The sequence below is a fragment of the Acomys minous genome (genome assembly GCF_964271855.1).
Source record: "Acomys minous genome assembly, chromosome: 15".
In the NCBI taxonomy this organism is placed as follows: domain Eukaryota; kingdom Metazoa; phylum Chordata; class Mammalia; order Rodentia; family Muridae; genus Acomys; species Acomys minous.
Genome location: NC_140497.1, coordinates 71,593,086 through 71,611,895, shown reverse-complemented (window position 1 = coordinate 71,611,895; position 18,810 = coordinate 71,593,086). Strand labels below are relative to the sequence as shown.

General features: G+C 39.9%; 1 protein-coding gene across 1 annotated transcript in view; it reads right to left on the bottom strand.

Annotated features, from left to right (window-relative positions):
• The window catches only part of NPFFR2 (neuropeptide FF receptor 2), a 36,853-nt gene extending 18,332 nt beyond the window's left edge, over positions 1-18,521 (bottom strand). Inside the window, exon 1 of the mRNA XM_084758196.1 lies at positions 18,333-18,521. The gene's annotated coding sequence lies outside the window, so the exon portion shown is untranslated. The remainder of the gene's footprint in view (positions 1-18,332) is intronic.
• Positions 18,522-18,810: the final 289 nt, after the last annotated feature.

Genomic DNA, 18,810 nt, shown 5'->3' with positions numbered 1-18,810 from the left:
GCCATCTGTATTCTACTTTTCCCCAAAAATGGGACTCAGGGTTATGATATTTTGCATCTTAAGATGTAGTTGTTGGGAGCTAGACACAGAAGTATTTAAGGTATGTTATTCATCAAAAATATATGAGATATTTTATAATGTTAACCAGGCTTTTTTCCTTGCACCATCTTGTACCCATTTAAGAAAAGGAAGCCTCAGCTATTAAAAGCAAGGAAATCTTGAAATTTGCAGGCAAATGGGTAGAACTAGAAACAATCATCCTGAGTGAGGTAACCCAGAAAGACATGCACATTATATATTCACTTCTAAGTGGATATTAGCCCAACATAGATGTCCTCTGAGAGTCCACCTAGTGGGGGAGTGGGACAGATGCCAGGACTCACAGATGGACTCTGGGCAGAGTGGTATGGGAGAGCGAGGGAATGGAAAGAACCAGAGGGTCAGGAGCCCCACAAGGAGACCATCAAAGCTGGCAGATATGGACCCAGGGGGTCTGTACAAACTGTTGCACCAACCAAGGACAATGCATGCAGTGAACTTAGACCCCCCCTGCTCAGATCTAGCCAATGGACAGCTCATTCTCCAGGGTTTTGGGGGAGTGGGGACTGCCTCTGACATGAAATCTAGTATTCCCAATTTGATCATTGCCGCTTGGTGGGGAGGCGGCCCTGTGGGCACACAGAGGAAGGGGAAGCAGGCTATTTGGATGAGACCTGATAGGCTGTGGTCATATGATGGGGGAACAGGTCCTCTTCTGTCAGAGGTCTAGGGAAGGGGAATAGGACAGAAAAGGGAGGGAGAGTAAGAATGGGAAGATACAAACTAGGAGATAACAATTGGGATGTAATATGAATAAATTATAACACACTTTTAAAATTTAAAAAGAAAGAAAGAAAAGGAAGCCTCAAGCATATAGTTGTGCTGACAGCTTTATAAAACTGATGTTCCCCTACCCCTCTGACCATGAAATGAAATTCTATACCTGCCATAAGATAATTGAATGCTAAAGACAAAAAAAAAAAACTTATTAAGGAAGTTCAGATTTGGTGGGCACTGTGATTGTTAATTTCAATAAGGAACTTGATAGGATTTGGGATGCCCTCAGAGATAAATATCTGGGCAAGTCTGTAGCAAGTTTCTACAGTGGACTAACTGAGGTGGGAAAGCCTATGATATAGGCAACACCACGACCTAGGCCAGAGTGCCAAGCTGGATTAAAAGTGACGACAGGTGACCTCAGGCATTTGTCCCTTCTGATGCAGCAATATGACCCGCTGTTCTCAAGTTCCTGCTTGATGACTCCTGTGCTGTGAGGGACTGAAGCCTTGAACTGTGAGCCAGAACACACTGCTCGTGCTCGAGTCGCTTTGGTCACATATGTTGCCACAGCACTAACACAGGCAGACATGGGTTACTGTGAAAGACTCCAAGTTTCTGCAGAAGTGAAAGAATCAGATACGCTTAATGTCACTAGCAGCTGAGCTAGGCAAGAAATGTGAATTTTACCATTGATCTTCTTATGGCATTTGTCATTCCCAAGTTTCATCATTATTTCTACAGTATTTAGAGTTCTTAAACCACTTTATTTTCCCAAGGAACAACAACCTAATGTTCATTAAGCATCCCATCAAGAATGCTAGTCCCCCAAACATTATCTCTTTTTGGGTTAAGTGTTAACTATTTGAGAATAATTTCAGAACACCGTGATGTGATGCTTTCCTTAGAAGGTATATGATGACATCAACATGTGGTACTTACAAAAGCGCTGTCTGCTTTAATTTCTTATTCAAAAGGAACTGTGTCTCTTGAATGGTTTTAATCAGATTTATTTGTAAGGTGCATTTTCCTCATAGAAAGTCGCCAACATAGATACCATACTAGATAATATTATTGGTTGCCATAGTTTAGAAATTGCATGGCACTGTAGCATTAGTATCCTTTTTATTTCCCTAGTTCATCCTATAGCCATCGTGGATTTTTCTTTCTTTGACTATAATCTTGAGATTTTAAAAATAACCATTGGAAGGTCTGAAAAATGAGTCCTCTGATCTTTAAGAAATAGAAAAGAGGGAGAGAGTTGGGCGTGGTGGCGCACGTCTTTAATCCCAGCACTCAGGGAGGCAGAGGCAGGTGGATCCCTGTGAGTTGGAGGCCAGCCTGGTCTACAGAGTGATTCTAGGATAGCCAAGGCTACATAGAGAAACTCTGCCTCCAAAAACAAACAAACAAAAAACAAGGAAAAAAAGAAAAAAGGAAGGAAGGAAGGAAGGAAGGAAAAGAAAACAGGGAGAGATCCTAAACACTTTTTGTGGATCACAGCGCAGAACTGTCTCATGGAATGTTGCGGTTGCCTAAGTAATCACTTATGCGGAAATCTGAAGTGGCTTCAGCCTATCAGCTTCCTCATGCATAGCTCCTGTATATTAAGTTCCCACTGGTTTGCTACAATACTTGGTTTTTTTATTTCCCACTCATGAAGATTATTCGAAGACCTTTCACTGCTACCCTGAAGTCCCTGCTTTACAAGCTCTTCATCCATAGACTGGACCTGGTTGAACGCCACACTTTATCTCCTTCAATTTATACTGCTCAGTTTTTTCTATTAAGACTCACATGGCTAAGAAGAATACATTTGTACCCAACTTAAGCTGGAAGGAGTGGAAACATTGTAAAATGAAACAAAGATTTCAATTCCTGATATATCTGAGATTTTCAGAAGCAGAGATCACATTTACAAAGCCTTAAGTACACAATCATTATAAAAGTAATTTTATTCTTTCTGGCTCAGTTGCTGTCTGGGAGGCATATTGCCTCCCTCTGATAAGCTAGGCCTTGAATGTTTCAGCCTCTGAGACTTACTGCTTAGTAAGTTCACCCTTACTTGTTCTTTCTGAGCTCTGGGCTGGCTGGTTCAACTCAGCTGTTCTGGCTCGAACTCTATTCCCAGCTAACTTATTTAATCTGGCTTCTCTCTTAGCCCAGAATTGTTCTGCTTGGCATCAAACTAACTCAGTAATCTGCTCTAATCTCTGGCTTCTTCTCATTTTCTGGCTCATTCCGTCTTCACCTGAGTTCTCTCTCTCTGCAGCCCGTCTCTCTATTACTGCCCTGGTAAAACTTCCTCTCTCTGTGTAAAACTGCCTCTTACGTAGCTTCCCTTTCCTCTCTCTTCTTATGAGAGTTGAGTGTATCCTATGTTGTCAAATCTTCTCTGTCACCTTTTCTGACACCCAATTAGACATCACTTTCAAACATGGGTGCTTCCTTCTACAAACTAACTTTACCTTCATTTGGGATTAAAGGCATGTATCATCATGCTTGGACCTAAGCTTTGCTTTACCTGATACTTGCTCTATACCAGGCTGGCCTTGAACTCAGATCTGTTTGCCTCTCTCTCCTGGATTAAAGGTGTGTTTGTACTCCAGCTGGATCACACAGACCTAGATCTTTGGATGTGCTCTTTTGCCAGAACAATCATGTTCTGAATTAACATTCCTCTACAAATCGTATAGCGTTTTGGGAAGCTGTGCCGTTCCTATCAAACCACCATGCCCTCGAAACACCTATTTTTGGCAGGTTTTTAATGCATACTTTGTATCCAATTTTAATTTTATCTTGGGACCATGGAGATATGGGTTTAAGTATATACTGTTTAAGAAATCATGTCCATATAAAAATAGGTGACTTATGCAAAATATCTAAATATGTTGGGGCTGGTTGGGATGGAACAAGCCTGCAATCTTACCAGTCAAAAGGCTGGAGCAAAGGTTTTGTAAGTTCAGTGTAGCCTAGGTTTCATACTGAGGCTTCGTCTCAAAATGAAGAAAGAATGGAATGAGGGGAAAACCAAAAACATATTTTCACAATGGAGTATTTGAAGTTGAATGAAATTTTCTTTTTTAGTATGTAAGTATAAATAGCATAGCCCTGTTCCCTCTCTAGTGAAAATGAATTCAAACTGCTTTTCAAGTCAATTGCATTTCAGCAACCAGACAGTATCACAATGAGAACATAGAGCTATTTCTCTCAGTATAAAATTAAATCATGGAAAATGCAAAGATAGTCCCTTAGCCCTTCTACCATGGTGCTTTCGGATGATAAGAACCCTTAAACAAATCACCTTATTCTTTTATTCAAAAGTAGTTTTCTAACATGAGAATTTCAAAGTCTACCTCAGTTTTGCCTTTTAGTTTTGGCTGTGTCCAGTGGCATCACCAGCACTGGGCTCAGAGAACTTTTAAAAATTATCTTTCATGCACATTCAAAAAGTTATGTTAGCTTTGGTTCTTTTACTAACTAGCCTATCAATAATAGTAGGCAGAGAAAAAGGTCACGTAAGCCTGGCTGGACTGCCAGAGTCTGCACGAGTTTTCTTCTGAACACTATTATGACTAGGTTGTTCCAAGTCAACAGACATTATAGACTCTTCAGAGCTTGATAGAGAGATGAAACCATAAGATTCTAGCAGTACTGTGACCTGTCTGCTTGGTACAACATGTTATCTTATTTGAAAAGAGTCTTTTATACTGAAATTTACTGACTGAGTCAATATTTTTAGGTATAATGAAAAAATAACTTGAGGGGCAGCACAAACAAAATATTTTGAATTACCTACACACGTAGGTCCTTTTTGTTTTCTTCCAGGTAGGGAGGATGAATGAATTTATAAACTTGTGCATCTAGAGAGAGAAGTAGGATATTGGCAGAAAGAAGGTGGCCGCAAGAGTCTGTGTTTCTTTCAAACTGTGGCCTCACTCTCTCACATCTCACACTCTCACTCACACCCTCCTTGACATCCCTCTTTGAAAACAGAGACTCTGAGTAGCTGAGACACATGCAGACTAAGCTCAGACTCCTGTGTCATTTTGTGAGAATAAATGAAGTTGCCAGACCCACAGCAAGGGAAAGCATGTAACGTTAAGCCAGTGCTTCTTATACAGACTGGCCTATCCCCCCAGGGCAGACCAGCAGTTGTTAGTTTACCAGCTCATCTCTTTTTACACATTGTCATGGGTTAGATTGTAAACATCCATATGTGAAAGTCTGTATTCTAAAGGCCTGTGGCACCACTGGGGAGTGCTGAAACCTTAGGAGACGGGGCTAGTGGGAGGAAGTGACATCACAAGGATGTGCCTTTAGTGAGGATACTGTAAACTCTGGCCCCTTCCTTTTTCTGTCTTTGCTACTTAACCATCACAAAGAGAGTAACTTTGCTCCACCGTTTTCTCTCTTGTCGCTGGTCCACAGCAAAAGAACCAGGTGAGTACATACTGTGAGCCAATACAATTTTCCTCTTTTAGGTTGTCTGCCGCAGGTATTTGTCACAACAATGGAAAGCAAAGGCATAGACTGTAGCTTTTTTTTTTATAGTAAGAGCTCATATCATATTCACTTTTGTGCTGCTCATCGTTTAAAATATGTCATAGCTATTTACTTAGTCTCATAGATTTGGAACAATATCAGATAATTTCCCTCACTGTAAGGGAAATACTCAGCTATTTGATACAAAATTATTAAGCTTCTACTTTATACTAGCACTGTTGTTTGGCATAGTGGCATCTAATAAGTCACATGCTTTTAAATCAAGAAATCTCTGTCTCTGTCAGTCTCTGTCTGTCTGTCTCTCTCTCTGTCTCTCTGTCTCTCTCTCTCTCTCCCAAACACACACACATATACACACGCACAAATATATGTAAAAAAGAATTTGTCAGCTCTATCTGAATAGTGAGAACTGACTGTGGGAGCATCAGTTGATTGGAGCTAACCCTAAGGTTATATTGGGGGGATTAGTGAGAGACCTTAATAAACAGACATGAGCAATTTGACGGTACCATTCCCACGTGTGTATTGGAGAGAAGTGTACATTTTACACAAGCCTTGGGAGCTAAGTGTCCCTTAGATATGTATCAGGGGTGCTTTGTTCTTCTCCAGGTAAATGTTTCATTGTCCTAACATAAATGAGATTGTATCTCCAGGAATGAAATTGCTATTTAAATGTAAAAATTCAGAGATCAAATTCAATTCAAAACCCTAGAAGCAGAAAGAAAAGGAATAAAGCTGAAAGCCTAAAGATTTTATTACAAAAATCTGCCATCCACCATCAGTCAGAAACAACTTATTAATCTTACTATTCTAACTATTTCAGTCACATTACGAGTTGGTCTCTACTACATTATAATCTTTGGAAGGGAATTTGTTGAGGCAGTCATAAGAGAATTGGGGATAAGTTACAGGCAAGCGTGAGAGTAAAGGAAGGGAGGGGGTATAAAACACTGACACAAGGTAAAAAGCAGGGAACTGTCATAAGGATCCATCTGACCCCACCATGATGCTAAGGAAATGCATGTATACAGCTGTAGAAATAGCAGTTGGCGGTTCAAGTGTTGACATAGAGTTATGCTCAGCTTTTTTATTCTACAGCAATACTATATGCCTCACTTATAATATACATCTATCACGAAAGTGTTCAATATATTGTTATTTAGGATATAATGAATTAATGTTTAGTTATTTAGTTGTATTTGATTTGATAAGTAGTTTTTATATACAATTAAAATTCTTCTGGAGCACCTACTTTTCATATGATATAAGAACAGCAGGTTACCAAGAAGAGACTTGATACCCTATGAGCATATACAGAGGGAGGTAATCCCCCACAGGAACAGTCATAGGGGAGGGGAATAAGGGGAAAGTGGGAGGGAGGGAAGAACGGGAGGATACAAGGGATGGGATAACCATTGAGATGTAACAAGAAAAAATTAATAAAAATAAAGTTAAAAAAAAGAAGTCAAGGCAGTATCAAGCAAGTCTCATTTCTTTGGAAATATATAATTTTAGTAAATCTTGCCAATCTAGGAATTGGGGGAGAATTAGTCAAATCTTGTTTTTATACATATCAGAGATTTGAATTTGTTCAATACCTTAATTATTTGGCAAGTTTTGAGTGTAACATAAATGAGTTTTGCCAGAAATCAGCCTCACTCTTCTCTTCTTCCACCAGTTCTCACCGCTGTGAATTATACATGGGACCTCTCAGCCTTGTCTGGGGAATTCTCAGCTTACTATTCAGAAAAGGGTAGCCCGCTTCTCTCAAGGACTCTAGATCCTTCACAAGGTCACTACCCATCACTCAAAAAGATACGAGCTACACAGTAGATGGTCTACCACGTTCACAGTCCTGAGCAACTCAAACAACTGGCAAATTATTCTGACCTACCTTTTTTATATCCATGTCTGTACGGGAGGCACAGAAGGTTGTGTGTGTGTGTGTGTGTGTGTGTGTGTGTGTGTGCGCTCACACGTGTTCTTTCAGAAAGAGCACCAAAAATTCTGGACATTTCCTTCTGGATGGTTTCTTTTTGAATGCTCCTTCCAGCAAGTTAGCAATAATGTCAAACAACCAGGCTTTTGGAAAACAATTCCTACAACTTCCATTGAGTGTTAACCACACTCTTAGGCACTTTTATTGTGTCAGACCACAACATGGATATTTTTTGGGGGGATAGATGTTCAAGGGTTGCTATAAGCTGATGTATGGAATATAATCTTCGTACCTACATAGCAACAAACATCAGTGGAATAATTTTATCATAGAAGTCCCCCCTTTCAATCACTGTTATATTTCTTTTTTTTTCTTTTTTTCCTTTATTAATTTATTCTTGTTACATCTCAATGGTTATCCCATCCCTTGTATCCTCCCATTCTTTCCTCCTTCCCATTTTCCCCTTATTCCCCTCCCCTATGACTGTGCCTGAGGGGGATTACCTCCCCTGTATATACTCATAGGGTATCAAGTCTCTTCTTGGTAACCTGCTGTCCTTCCTCTGAGTGCCACCAAGGACAATACAGGCGGTAAACCTTAAACCCTTACCCAGATCTAGCCAATGGACAGAAAATTCTCCACAGTAGAGTGGAGAGTGGGATATTACTTTCTCACATCCTCTGGTGCCTCACCTTTGACCATGTCCCCTGGAGGGGGAGACCTGGTAGCACTGTTATATTTCTGATGGAGATAAATACTCCTCTAATATTAATTTATAAAAATATTTTTATTTTTTAATTTTATTTTAGAAAAATAATAGACTTATAAATTCCATAACTTTATTATCTTTAAATATGCATATCAAATTTTATAAATAACTAAGCCATTTATAATGCATATTTTTGTCTTCTGACATGCTATCTAACTCTCAAAGTCTATGGTATCTTACAATGTTTGTAGTAAACTCACTCTATATTGGCAGCAAAATTTTATTTATTCCCTACTGACAGTAAACTGCTGATGTTCTTCTGAAACATTCTTTTATAAGCAGATCAATTTGAGAATAACCTAAAACATGAGTAGTGTAACTTTTAAAAATTAAAGTGATAAACGGAAATAATAAATGTAAGACAAAATTGCAAACCCCCATATTAACCAGTTGAAAATATTTGGGATAAACACATGATTACTCTCTCACAATCAGTAAGAAAACCAGAAGAAACACATAAGCTAGATTTCTAAAATCTGGATTTCCAGAAGCCTTTAATTTACATCAGATTAATCATTAGTGTAGGTGGCAAAACAGGGTAAGTGACATGGCCTCTCTGCCTCTAGAAACACAGTATCCATGGAGAGTACATATGTTCTAGATGATCAGACTATGACCTACTTAGGAAATGAAGGACTTCAAAAAGATGAAAACATGTACCAAACACAAAGCTAAAAGCGTAAAATCTTTGTCTCCTGCCTGAACTACTTCTTAGGTTATTTTTAATTATTTTTACTTTCTGATAGGAGCCAAAGATTGCTCGGTGGGCCATCAAACAAGAACAGAGGTCATCAAGGGAAATACACTTATTGATATTAACTGTGTGCTTAGCACAGAGCATTTTCGTATTCATAATTTAATAACAAAACAACAACAACAAACTGCCCTCAATGACCTTGTCAGTGGGCAGCAGTAACCACAGGTGCAACAGAGCATCTTTTGGATATGTGTCATGCAAAGTAGGTTATAGACCCTGTGTCTTTCAGTCTATAAGATGAAAAAAATATCCAAATTTCTATTCCATTGTTTCTTTTAGATTTTGCATTATTGTGAAAGCAAGTGTGTGTGTAATTGACCTGTACTATTGGAATTACCGAAAGACCATTTCGGAGTAGGTGGCATGGTAGTCAACGTAAGAGTTTAGAAGCCTTTGAAATTAGACATTTCCTTGTGTCTGTACCTGATATTTCTCTCCCTCAGTAACCTAATTACGTAAATGAGATATAAGTAATTCTCCTCTTCAATCAACAATGATGCCAACACAAACAAAGCAAGTTGACCATCAAGTCATCGCTTTCTCCAGCAGTTACCCAAGATTGACTCTAAAAAAAAAATGTTTTTGTGCTGTGATGAATTTGAAAATGACATAAAGTATACAATCAAATAATGTTGTAAACTCTTCAGTTTCCTCTTCAGTCACCTCTTATTATTTATAATAAATAAGTATAATAAATAAGTAAATAAATGCCACGGCTGTAGAATGTGGCAAAGTATCTATAAATGTTAATATAATTTTTTTTAATCGCACAGATTTCTAATTGTCTTCCTGGGATTTTAATCCCTCTTTTTTTTTATTATGAAATATCTCTGTTTTAAGTGTGTGTATTTGTATGTTCAAACCCATAGCCTCTTATTTTCATCTTGAAATGTGTTAATGATTCTATTTTAGCACATTACACAGTACTCTTAATAATTTTGAATAAAGGAATAAGTAATTATCACTTTTACCTGGGCAGTGGTGGTGCACGCCTTTAATCCCAGCACTCGGGAAGCAGAGGCAGGCAGATCAATGTGAGTTCGAGACCAGCCCTGTCTACAGAGTGAGTCCAGGACAGCCAAGGCTATACAGAGAATCCCTGTCTCGAAAAAAAAAAAATCACTTTTAAATTTCATCTACGAGAGAAACTAAAGCAAGGAGTCTGGCGCAAACAGTGCATCTTAGAGGAAGTTCTATGAAGAAAAAGGCAATAAGCATAGTGACCACGTGAAGGAATAAAATCCAATAAAAGCAAGATGGGCAAGGAAGACTTCTGAGTAAATATCTCAAGATAATAACGTGAGATAGGGACATCTGCCTGATGCCCCCAGATGCCCATTTAATGCAGCTAAGTGTCCTGAATCTCAAGTTGAGAGATCTGCACCTCCCAGGAGGACACTGAAAAGAAGAAGAACTCATTTACCTGCCTGTGATATGGTGGCTGCCATTGCACTTTGATACTGTCCACAGTAATGGTGATGAAAGCACAAGACTTCACAAGATGAGCATTTCACCTGAAACATCCGCTGATGAAATGAGCTGCACCTATGTTTCAAATACCGTTATTTGAGGCAAAGCCAAATGGACTTACAGCCCACTGCCCTTTAAAATACTTACGTAGCCTTTGATCTAGTCATCTTACTGATCAAAGTCTTTGATGAAGATCCAAGCTTCTAGTTCCTGGGATGTTTCAGTTTGCTCCTTTCTGCCTTTTAGTCTCATCATCCTTCACGTCTTCAAACACTGACCTTTGACCTCAGCCACCCTGAAGCCTCTTCTTTTCCTATCCATAACACAGTTTCCTGATCTTATTGGCACTGAAGTCAAAGACAAATCAGGTTAACTTCTTTGCCATATTAAAAAGAGTACATTTTAGTCTAATGGAAAATATTGGAAATAAGGATTATTTTCTGCTCTACACTTTAATAATATTTCCCGGGTTGTTTCATTTAGATTAAATTGAGCAAAGATGGAGGGCAAGAGTAGAAGTGGAAAACTCCCTCTGTGGTGTTTCTAGCAGCTCACAGGGAAGATGGTCATAACTTAGATTCAGTGATAGTGCTGTGAATGGAGAGAAAAGAATACTCAAGGGACCTAAAGTAGTGACAGCGTGAACTTCACTTGCTAATGCTTTGGGGGCGGGGCATGTTTTTTAATTAGAAAGTAAGAAAACAAACTCAATCTGGGGCATGAATACTAAATGGGATATAGTCATATTTACTTAAATTAGAAATTCTGTTGTGCTTTATGTGAATATGTATACATGTATATCATACATAAATATTTACCTTTAGAAGGCTGAATAGAGCTATCAAGTACTTGGGTTTATAAACTGGGCCAGGGAGAAAAGACAACGGTTGATGAGAACAGTTTAGGACATGTTAGCTTGCTGGTGGCATTTTAAGCTGTAGAAACAGATTCTATACATATGAGATCAACGTATATAGAAGACTCCATCTCAGGATCCCCTGACTTTTAAAGGTAGCTGGAAGATGGAGAACTAACAAAGGATATTGAAAAAAAGTTAGTGACATAGCAAAAGCAAAAGCAAAGCTAGTGTTACTGAAACCAGTAAGACGTTCCAAGCACTAGTCAATTACGTCAAATACTTGAATGCTGCTAAGAAACTGAGAAAGAGCAGTCACTGGATCTAGGTAGGTACACTAGCCCAGGTCATCTCTCCCCATGAGCTGGTCAGTGTGAATTCTCGCCCTGACTTTATTAGAACCCCCTAGAGTATGTCTGTGAAGCTGTTTACAGACTGAGAAGGGAAAACTCACCCTTGGTGTGAATGACATTGGATAACAGCTGAGATCCTGGACTAAAGAAAAAAGGAAAACTGCAAGCTGAGTGCCCTCACTCATCCATTGCTCTTTGGTACGTGACACAGACAAAATGTGTCTTATGCACCTGCTGCCAGGATGGGCCATGCCCCCTCAAACTGTGAGCTAAAATAAACCTGTCCTCCTTTTAATTACATTCGTCTGGTGTTTTGCTATAGTATCGAGATGAATAATGAACAGTAAGAGCGGTTAGGGAGAAAGCCTGACTGGGATGAATGAAGGAGAAGCTCAGGAGCCCACTCTGTACTTCTACCACTTGTGTAGTAATTATTTCACTTATCATGTGATGCTGATGGCTCTAAGTCAGGTTGGGTACTGATTTCCTGGTGCATCTTTTCTGACCTCGTGGTGGGAGTACAGTCACTTTCCACGCACAGGAGTCCTTTGCTTTGCTGCCACTGTCAATAGCAGCCAAGCTCTTGTCTTCAACTCTGAGTCACTTGCAAGACTAAACAAACTGACCTAGGTTGGCCTTCTCAAAGCCCATCCATACCTACACAGTAGGACTGTTGTTGGGTTCAATATACCTGCTGTTTTCCAATTATTTACTACAGTCTTTTTCTGTTCTACAAGGTTGGCTGTAAATGAGCTATATAAAAGAGGGGGTGACCTTGAACCTTTGACCCTCTTGACTCTACCCACCCCTCCCTGAGGTGGGATTAGAGGTATATGCCTCCATGCCCTGTTTTATGTGGTGCTGGAGACCATACCCACATGTACACTAGGCAAGGACTCAACTAACTGAGTTAAATCCTCACCTTATTCATGGCATTAATCTTTCTAGAACCTTACCGTATTGTATACTGTGATGTGAAGTACAACTTGATAAATCAATTACTAGCCTCATGCCCGTATGTCAGCAAGGGTTCAGACATGATGGGAAGAGACCAATGGAGTACTGGGGTTACATTTTACACTAGAGGCCCACATCTTTTCTGTTAAGGGTCAGATGAAAAATCAGAGATTTGCAGTAGTTCTATAGTGCAGAAAGACACTATAGGCAGCCACCAGTTGGGACAGTTGAGATCTAAGAACTATGAAAAAATACAAAGAGGCATATAGAAGGCTGTACATACTTTGGCTGAGCCTGTTTTACACCTTGGCAGGAACTTCTGAGGAAGTAAAGTCCTACAGGGAAGTGGGGGTGAGAAACAGGAAAGAAACAGTCATCCTGAAGCCTTGTTTCAGAGAACAATTTTGAGTTGATGGATGTCATCAGGAAAAGCCGGCATATTTACCTTACTTGCAGGGGCTACAGAAAGGGAGAGCTGAGAGGCCTGTGGGATGCATCTGATGGCATGCTAGGAAAAACTGGGTCTTCAGGGTCAACATCTTAGCTAAGGTTATGAGGATTTTTCACCTTATTTTCCTCTAGACATTTTGCTGTTTGAAGTTTTACATACAGGTCTCTGATAACACTTGGAAATAATTTTTGTATTAGCTCTTAAACATGGGCTGAGTTTCTGCACCCATATGTACCGATTTAGCATTAGTTATTGTAAAGGCTGGGCTATGAGCTGTAATATGGTTGAAGAATTACTAGAGGGATACAATAAAACAAGTGAATTGGGTATTAAAAGAATCTATTCTGAGGAAATCTTCTAAGGATGGCAGTGATTGTATTTTGTTGTTATATAAAGAAAGTTATGTGCACACACTTATCGATATAAAATATAAAAATGACAGGGCTGGGGCTGGAGAAAAGCTCAGCGGTTCCAAATGCTTTCCAGTCTCCCAGGAGACACTAGTTTGGCTCCCATTATCAGAACAAGGGTTTCCTAAAACCACCTCAATTCCAGTTCCGGGGGACATGACACCCTCTTCTGGCCTCTGTGGGCACCTGCACACACAGAGACATATACACACCCACATAAAAACAGGAAATGATTCCATGATCTCAGCCCATGCATATATGCACAGCGTAGTCTTTAAAATCTCTACATGAGAACTGAAAATTGAACCTAATTTTCCTTCCCTCTGAATTAAAAAAGACATAAGAACATATTACAGTTAATACTATCTCCCTACTAGCTAAAATGTCTAAAGAGTGGATGCAACAAAATAGGCAAGTACATTCAATGAAAACTAAGGCCCCATGGGAAGTTTGCTGTTAAATAAAAAACAAGACCCCCCGTGTGGATTTGATGGGGTTCGTGTCTGTGGAGTGATGAGTTTTAAGGCCATTGACTGTCAAAATTTGTAACAACTCTAATTTCAGTATTGAAGATAGGAAACTGAATATTCTTTAATGGATGCTTGTAGCTTATCCTCTTTGTAAAGAGTTTACAAGACTTCTTTAAGCTGGGACTCCGCTCAGGAATGAGGTAGAAACTCTGTGTTCCCTTCCTTTTCAGGTCATCTGAAAGGAAGGAAGCAAGAGACTTTTGGTCTATATCAGAGTGGTTTCATGTGTCTTCTTACATCTAACTATACCTTTCATTAGAGTTGACTTGTTAGTTCACTGATCAACCCACAGCCCTGAAGAAGTGCACAGGGGAAGCACCAAGTGTTTCCATCATAGTTGCATAGGGACATTTTCTTCTGATGAGTTTATGCCACCAAACAAACACCAATAAGCACAGAGGAGCCTAACATGCCCTGTTACACTGGAGGATGTCTGGCATGGCAGAGAACTCAAGAAAACAAGTTAAATCATCATCAGCACAAATATAGTGGTAGAAAATGGAAATGTGTGAGCATAAACCTAAGTATTTTCTGAGACACAGCTCTCTTATGTGGTCCAGGTTGGTCTCTAACTCATCATGGAAATTCCTCCGTCTTAGACTCCTGAATTCTGGATTGCAGTCATGAGCCACTACATGGGCCACAAAAGATATTTTAACATGTATTTTAGCCTGCATGCCTGAGTTGTTATCAGTTAAAGTAGAGTGCACTGTCTAATTTTGAGTAACAGAATAATTTCGAATAATTTATTTCCCAAATCAAAGAACAATCTTTTACCACTTTTTGGAAATCATTATGGGAGTCAACAGTAACTATTAGGATATTACATACTGTCTTTACATAGACCAATTCTTCCATTATCTTCTAATATCGTATCACAGATGCACTAAACACAGCGCAAAGTGAGGGGTGGCAGGCCAACCTTGAAGGGTAACTCGTGGATGGAGCCTCACTTTCCTATGGCTTACCTGTATTACGTAGAGTTTACGCCAAATCATCTGGTAAATCACCCTCAAGCTCACCTCCTTTTCTGGTACTCACCCATCATTCTAATAATGAATGGCTTTACTTCCTCAGTCTCCATTCAGTCTTTGATGTACATTAATTTGTCTCTTGTCTCGACACCGAATCGGCCTTGCTAAACCCGCTTGCTAGTGGTCCAAGCCCATAGTCAGGGCTGTCCCCTGCTATCCATATTTATATTAATACAGTATTTGTTTCATCCAAATAAATGTGCCTTATCAATAAGGCATCAAAAAGCTCATTAGACTATGTCCAGTTCATAGAATCCTGCCTGGAGGAAGGGCATGAAAAGCATTATTGTAATAACTTCTGGAGCTGTCTAATAGCTGCTGCCTCTCAGATCTGGATATTCTTCCCTGCCTTTCCTAGTTTGTGAACAAAGGAAGGAAGGATAATTCAGGCTAAGATCTATTACTTTATTCAAATTTTTTAAATTAAGTTTGTAATTTCCCATCATGGCTAGCTCATGATTTAAGGAAACACCTTAAATCAGTTATGACATTAAGATGAATACCTTGGCTCCTTTCTTAAAATTAAAAATGCATTTTGTTCTACTTATGAGGGAGTGTTGACCACATTTTAGTCATTATTTGTAAGAACAGAAGACTGTCTTTACAGAAAACCTGATTCAATTTTAGTTGAAAAATGATAACATTTCTCCATCAGGTCGACCTTTAATCCTGTCAGTGATGGAGAGACCTCTTCTGCTGGCTCATGAAAATGAGTCGGTGTGTTTATTGTGCAATACTCTCAACATCCCTTGCAAAGCATAATGTTATAGAAGAGGTAATATAATTTTTTAAAAGTTTTAAACAAATGAACTAACTTTGTAACAGTAAATGTTTAAAATTTCCTGAAGTTTTACTTATTTATATGCTGGGTACAAGTGATACAACGGTGGCGGGGGGGGGGGTGGGGAACAATTGCATAGGCCTTTAGCGTTTTGTAACTAGGAAAACAGCAATACTACACACTGCTAAAATATTTCCCCAACTTTTATCTGGGAATTGCATCCTACTCAAATTATACCAGTGGAAAAACCTAAGTCACCCCAGGGTTCCAGATGTTTATAGCAACTTTCAGTCATCAGGATGCCAAGAACATGGACACACACATCCCACAGACACAAGTCTGTTTCACTAACGCATAACGCTAATGAAAACAAAACCATCTTCTTTGTTTACATGTTAAATGCACATAACTCCACAACTGTAGGACCAGACTATAAGGTGTCCTCAGACTTAACACAATCAAAGTGACATATAAGATGAACCACATGTCCCCTTAGCCATGTCCGATTAGTGAAGAGTTAGGTCTCTGTGATTCATGCCATAAGCCACCAACAGACATGGTTGTTTTTTTTTTTTTTTCTATCGATTTGGTCCTTGAATGCTGAAGTAATCAACTTTAACTGCATAGTAGAGTTAATCTTTGTCAAATTCATGAACTTCTAAAAGAAAAAAACTCAACCCAAATAAAATAATAAACCATTCAAAAGTTTGGGCTAATTTTATTCTAAGCTTATTCACAGACTGACAAAGAAGTACAGTTATAAAATTTTCTAGGCACTGCTGCTACTTTAGACACTGCTAAGTTATTAGATGTACAGCCAGAGGCCTCTGTACATATAGGTAAAGACAGACATTACCCCAGTGTCACAGTCATAGCAAAAGCTTAAGCTCTGACTCCATTGGGCTAGCAAGGTGGAGTTTTTTTTTCTCACAGCTTTAGATTTATTTTTACTTTTCTTCTCTCTCTCTCTCTCTCTCTCTCTCTCTCTCTCTCTCTCTCTCTCTGTGTGTGTGTGTGTGTGTGTGTGTGTGTAAACCTATCTGCTGTGGCGACCACTGCAACCCATGGCAAGCACAGTATTCCTAGTTGCTCTTTAGTTTAATAGTGACGGATTTCTTGGACCTTTAATATTCCGTTTCAGGGCAGCTGAAAAAGACAATTCCCTCAAGAGCCAGTTTTTACTCCACAATGCTAGAATTTAAGTAGCAAAGTCAAGCAGAAAAGAAAAAAAAATCAGCCATTATTATCCAATTAATACTAATATGGATTCTCCAGCAGGCAATTGGTCAAGATTCCCAACATACTATATACAAGAGTGAAGAATAGGAGTTCCTAGTTGATGTTTTCAAAAGTGCTCCACAGTGGTCATCCAAAATCAGTTCCACCTCTCGCTAAAGGACTGTGCTATAAAATGAGTATTTGCTGGTTTAGGAAGCTTTAAGGACTCAAGTTCTTAGTCTTTGTCTGAGACACAGATGGGAATTCTTCACACACTACAGAGACATTTGCAAGCTTCCCCGCCCCCTCCCCCATCCCAGGACCCAAGTGCAATAACAACTGCAGCAAAAGCAGCAACTCATCCAGGCACAAACCATTTACCGCCTTCTAGTGAACTTGGATCTGGTGAATTTGTACCTGTCTACTCTACAGCTTTGACATCTGTGGAAGATAGGACTGCTACAGAGTGTAACAAGCCAAAAATTCATTTAAAAAATAAACGTCTATTATACACACTTGTAAATTCTTCACAGCACATTTGCAAAGTGCAGAAAATCCTAGAGGAAATAGATGAAAGAAAAGCACAAAGGACCTTCAAATATTCCTGAAGCTGCCTATTGCCATAAAACGGGGAGGGATATGGTAGAAACAGAGAACTAAATGATAGGGATTTGAAGGAAAATGACAATACACGGGGGGTAATGGTATTCGAGCAACTCATCTGTTATCGGTAATAATGTTTTAATAGTATTTTAATGGAGTGAGCAGTCGTGCCAGTGTTTAACTGAACCAGGCCATCTGCAGCAGCTCTTAGGAGGGAGCCCTGACACTTGCTGCTGATCCACACGGTCTTCGAGCATTCTGTTGAGATGTTGTGAGATCAGCTGTAACTCATAATGTCATTAATTTGACCCAAGCTATTTCGGATTGGGATTCCAGCCAAAAACAAAAATATATCCTTCACAGCTTATAACACATTGACTTCCTCCTTATTTTTTTCTCCTCACTTGAATCTGATATGTGACGGACAGGGAAAATAGATGTTTGGCTCAACGGTATTAGAATGCTTTGATTACAAAGAAATCCTTTCGTTGTCCGTGTTGTATTTCGTAATGTTTAAAATAAATGTTGAATATATCGCCAACCTGGCCAGAGAAAAAGGGGAAGCAAATCTATTTATGTTTCTTGATTTGTAGTTCTAGCTACAGGAAAGAATTTTCCTCTTCCTCACCATCAGACCCCCGCAATGTCCCAGGGCTACACTGGCAACTACTTTGCTGGTCTGACAAAAGAAATCCCATCTTCCAGCGTCTTCACTGAGGGCTGGGTGTGGTCCTGTCCACATTTTAGTCTCCCTGGCAAACCCTGACACAGGAGACCAAGCCTGGTCCACAAAAACCATTGCTAAGGGTAAACACAACGCTGGGTGAAGCAAGCGGGCTGTATAAGAAACTTTCGCTAACGTCTCCAAGGAGATCCACTTACCTTCTTAAGGAGATTCAACAAAGTTTAGCAGTGTTCACCTGGAGAGGGGTTGGGGGACTTTGATGGCAAGAAAGCAACACCAGCCCAGCCAGGTCCCTTCTTTGTGCATGAAGAGTGCAGACGCCCACTAGGCGGAGTAGTGCAGGGAAGCCCCCAGGGCAACGTCCGACCTCAGAGCCGACCAAGGCTCCTGCAAAGGTACCCACCGAGCGAGAGCGCAGGGAGCCAGAGGGCTCTAGGGAAAGTTCAAGAGTAAAACCGCAGAAACCAAGCGACCGTGTGCTACCCAGGCCAGCTGTGAGGGAGGGGTATCCCACCCACGCTGAGAGCCCAGGCAATCTCCCCTCGCCCTCACCTGCTCAAGGCCAAGGGCAGCTTCTCAGCCTTGTTGAAAGCAAAAGCCAAACGGAGCCTGAGCAACAGGTTCTGTCTGAGTCTCTGCCCCTCTGATCTACCAATTTGGCTGAGAAGCGACTGG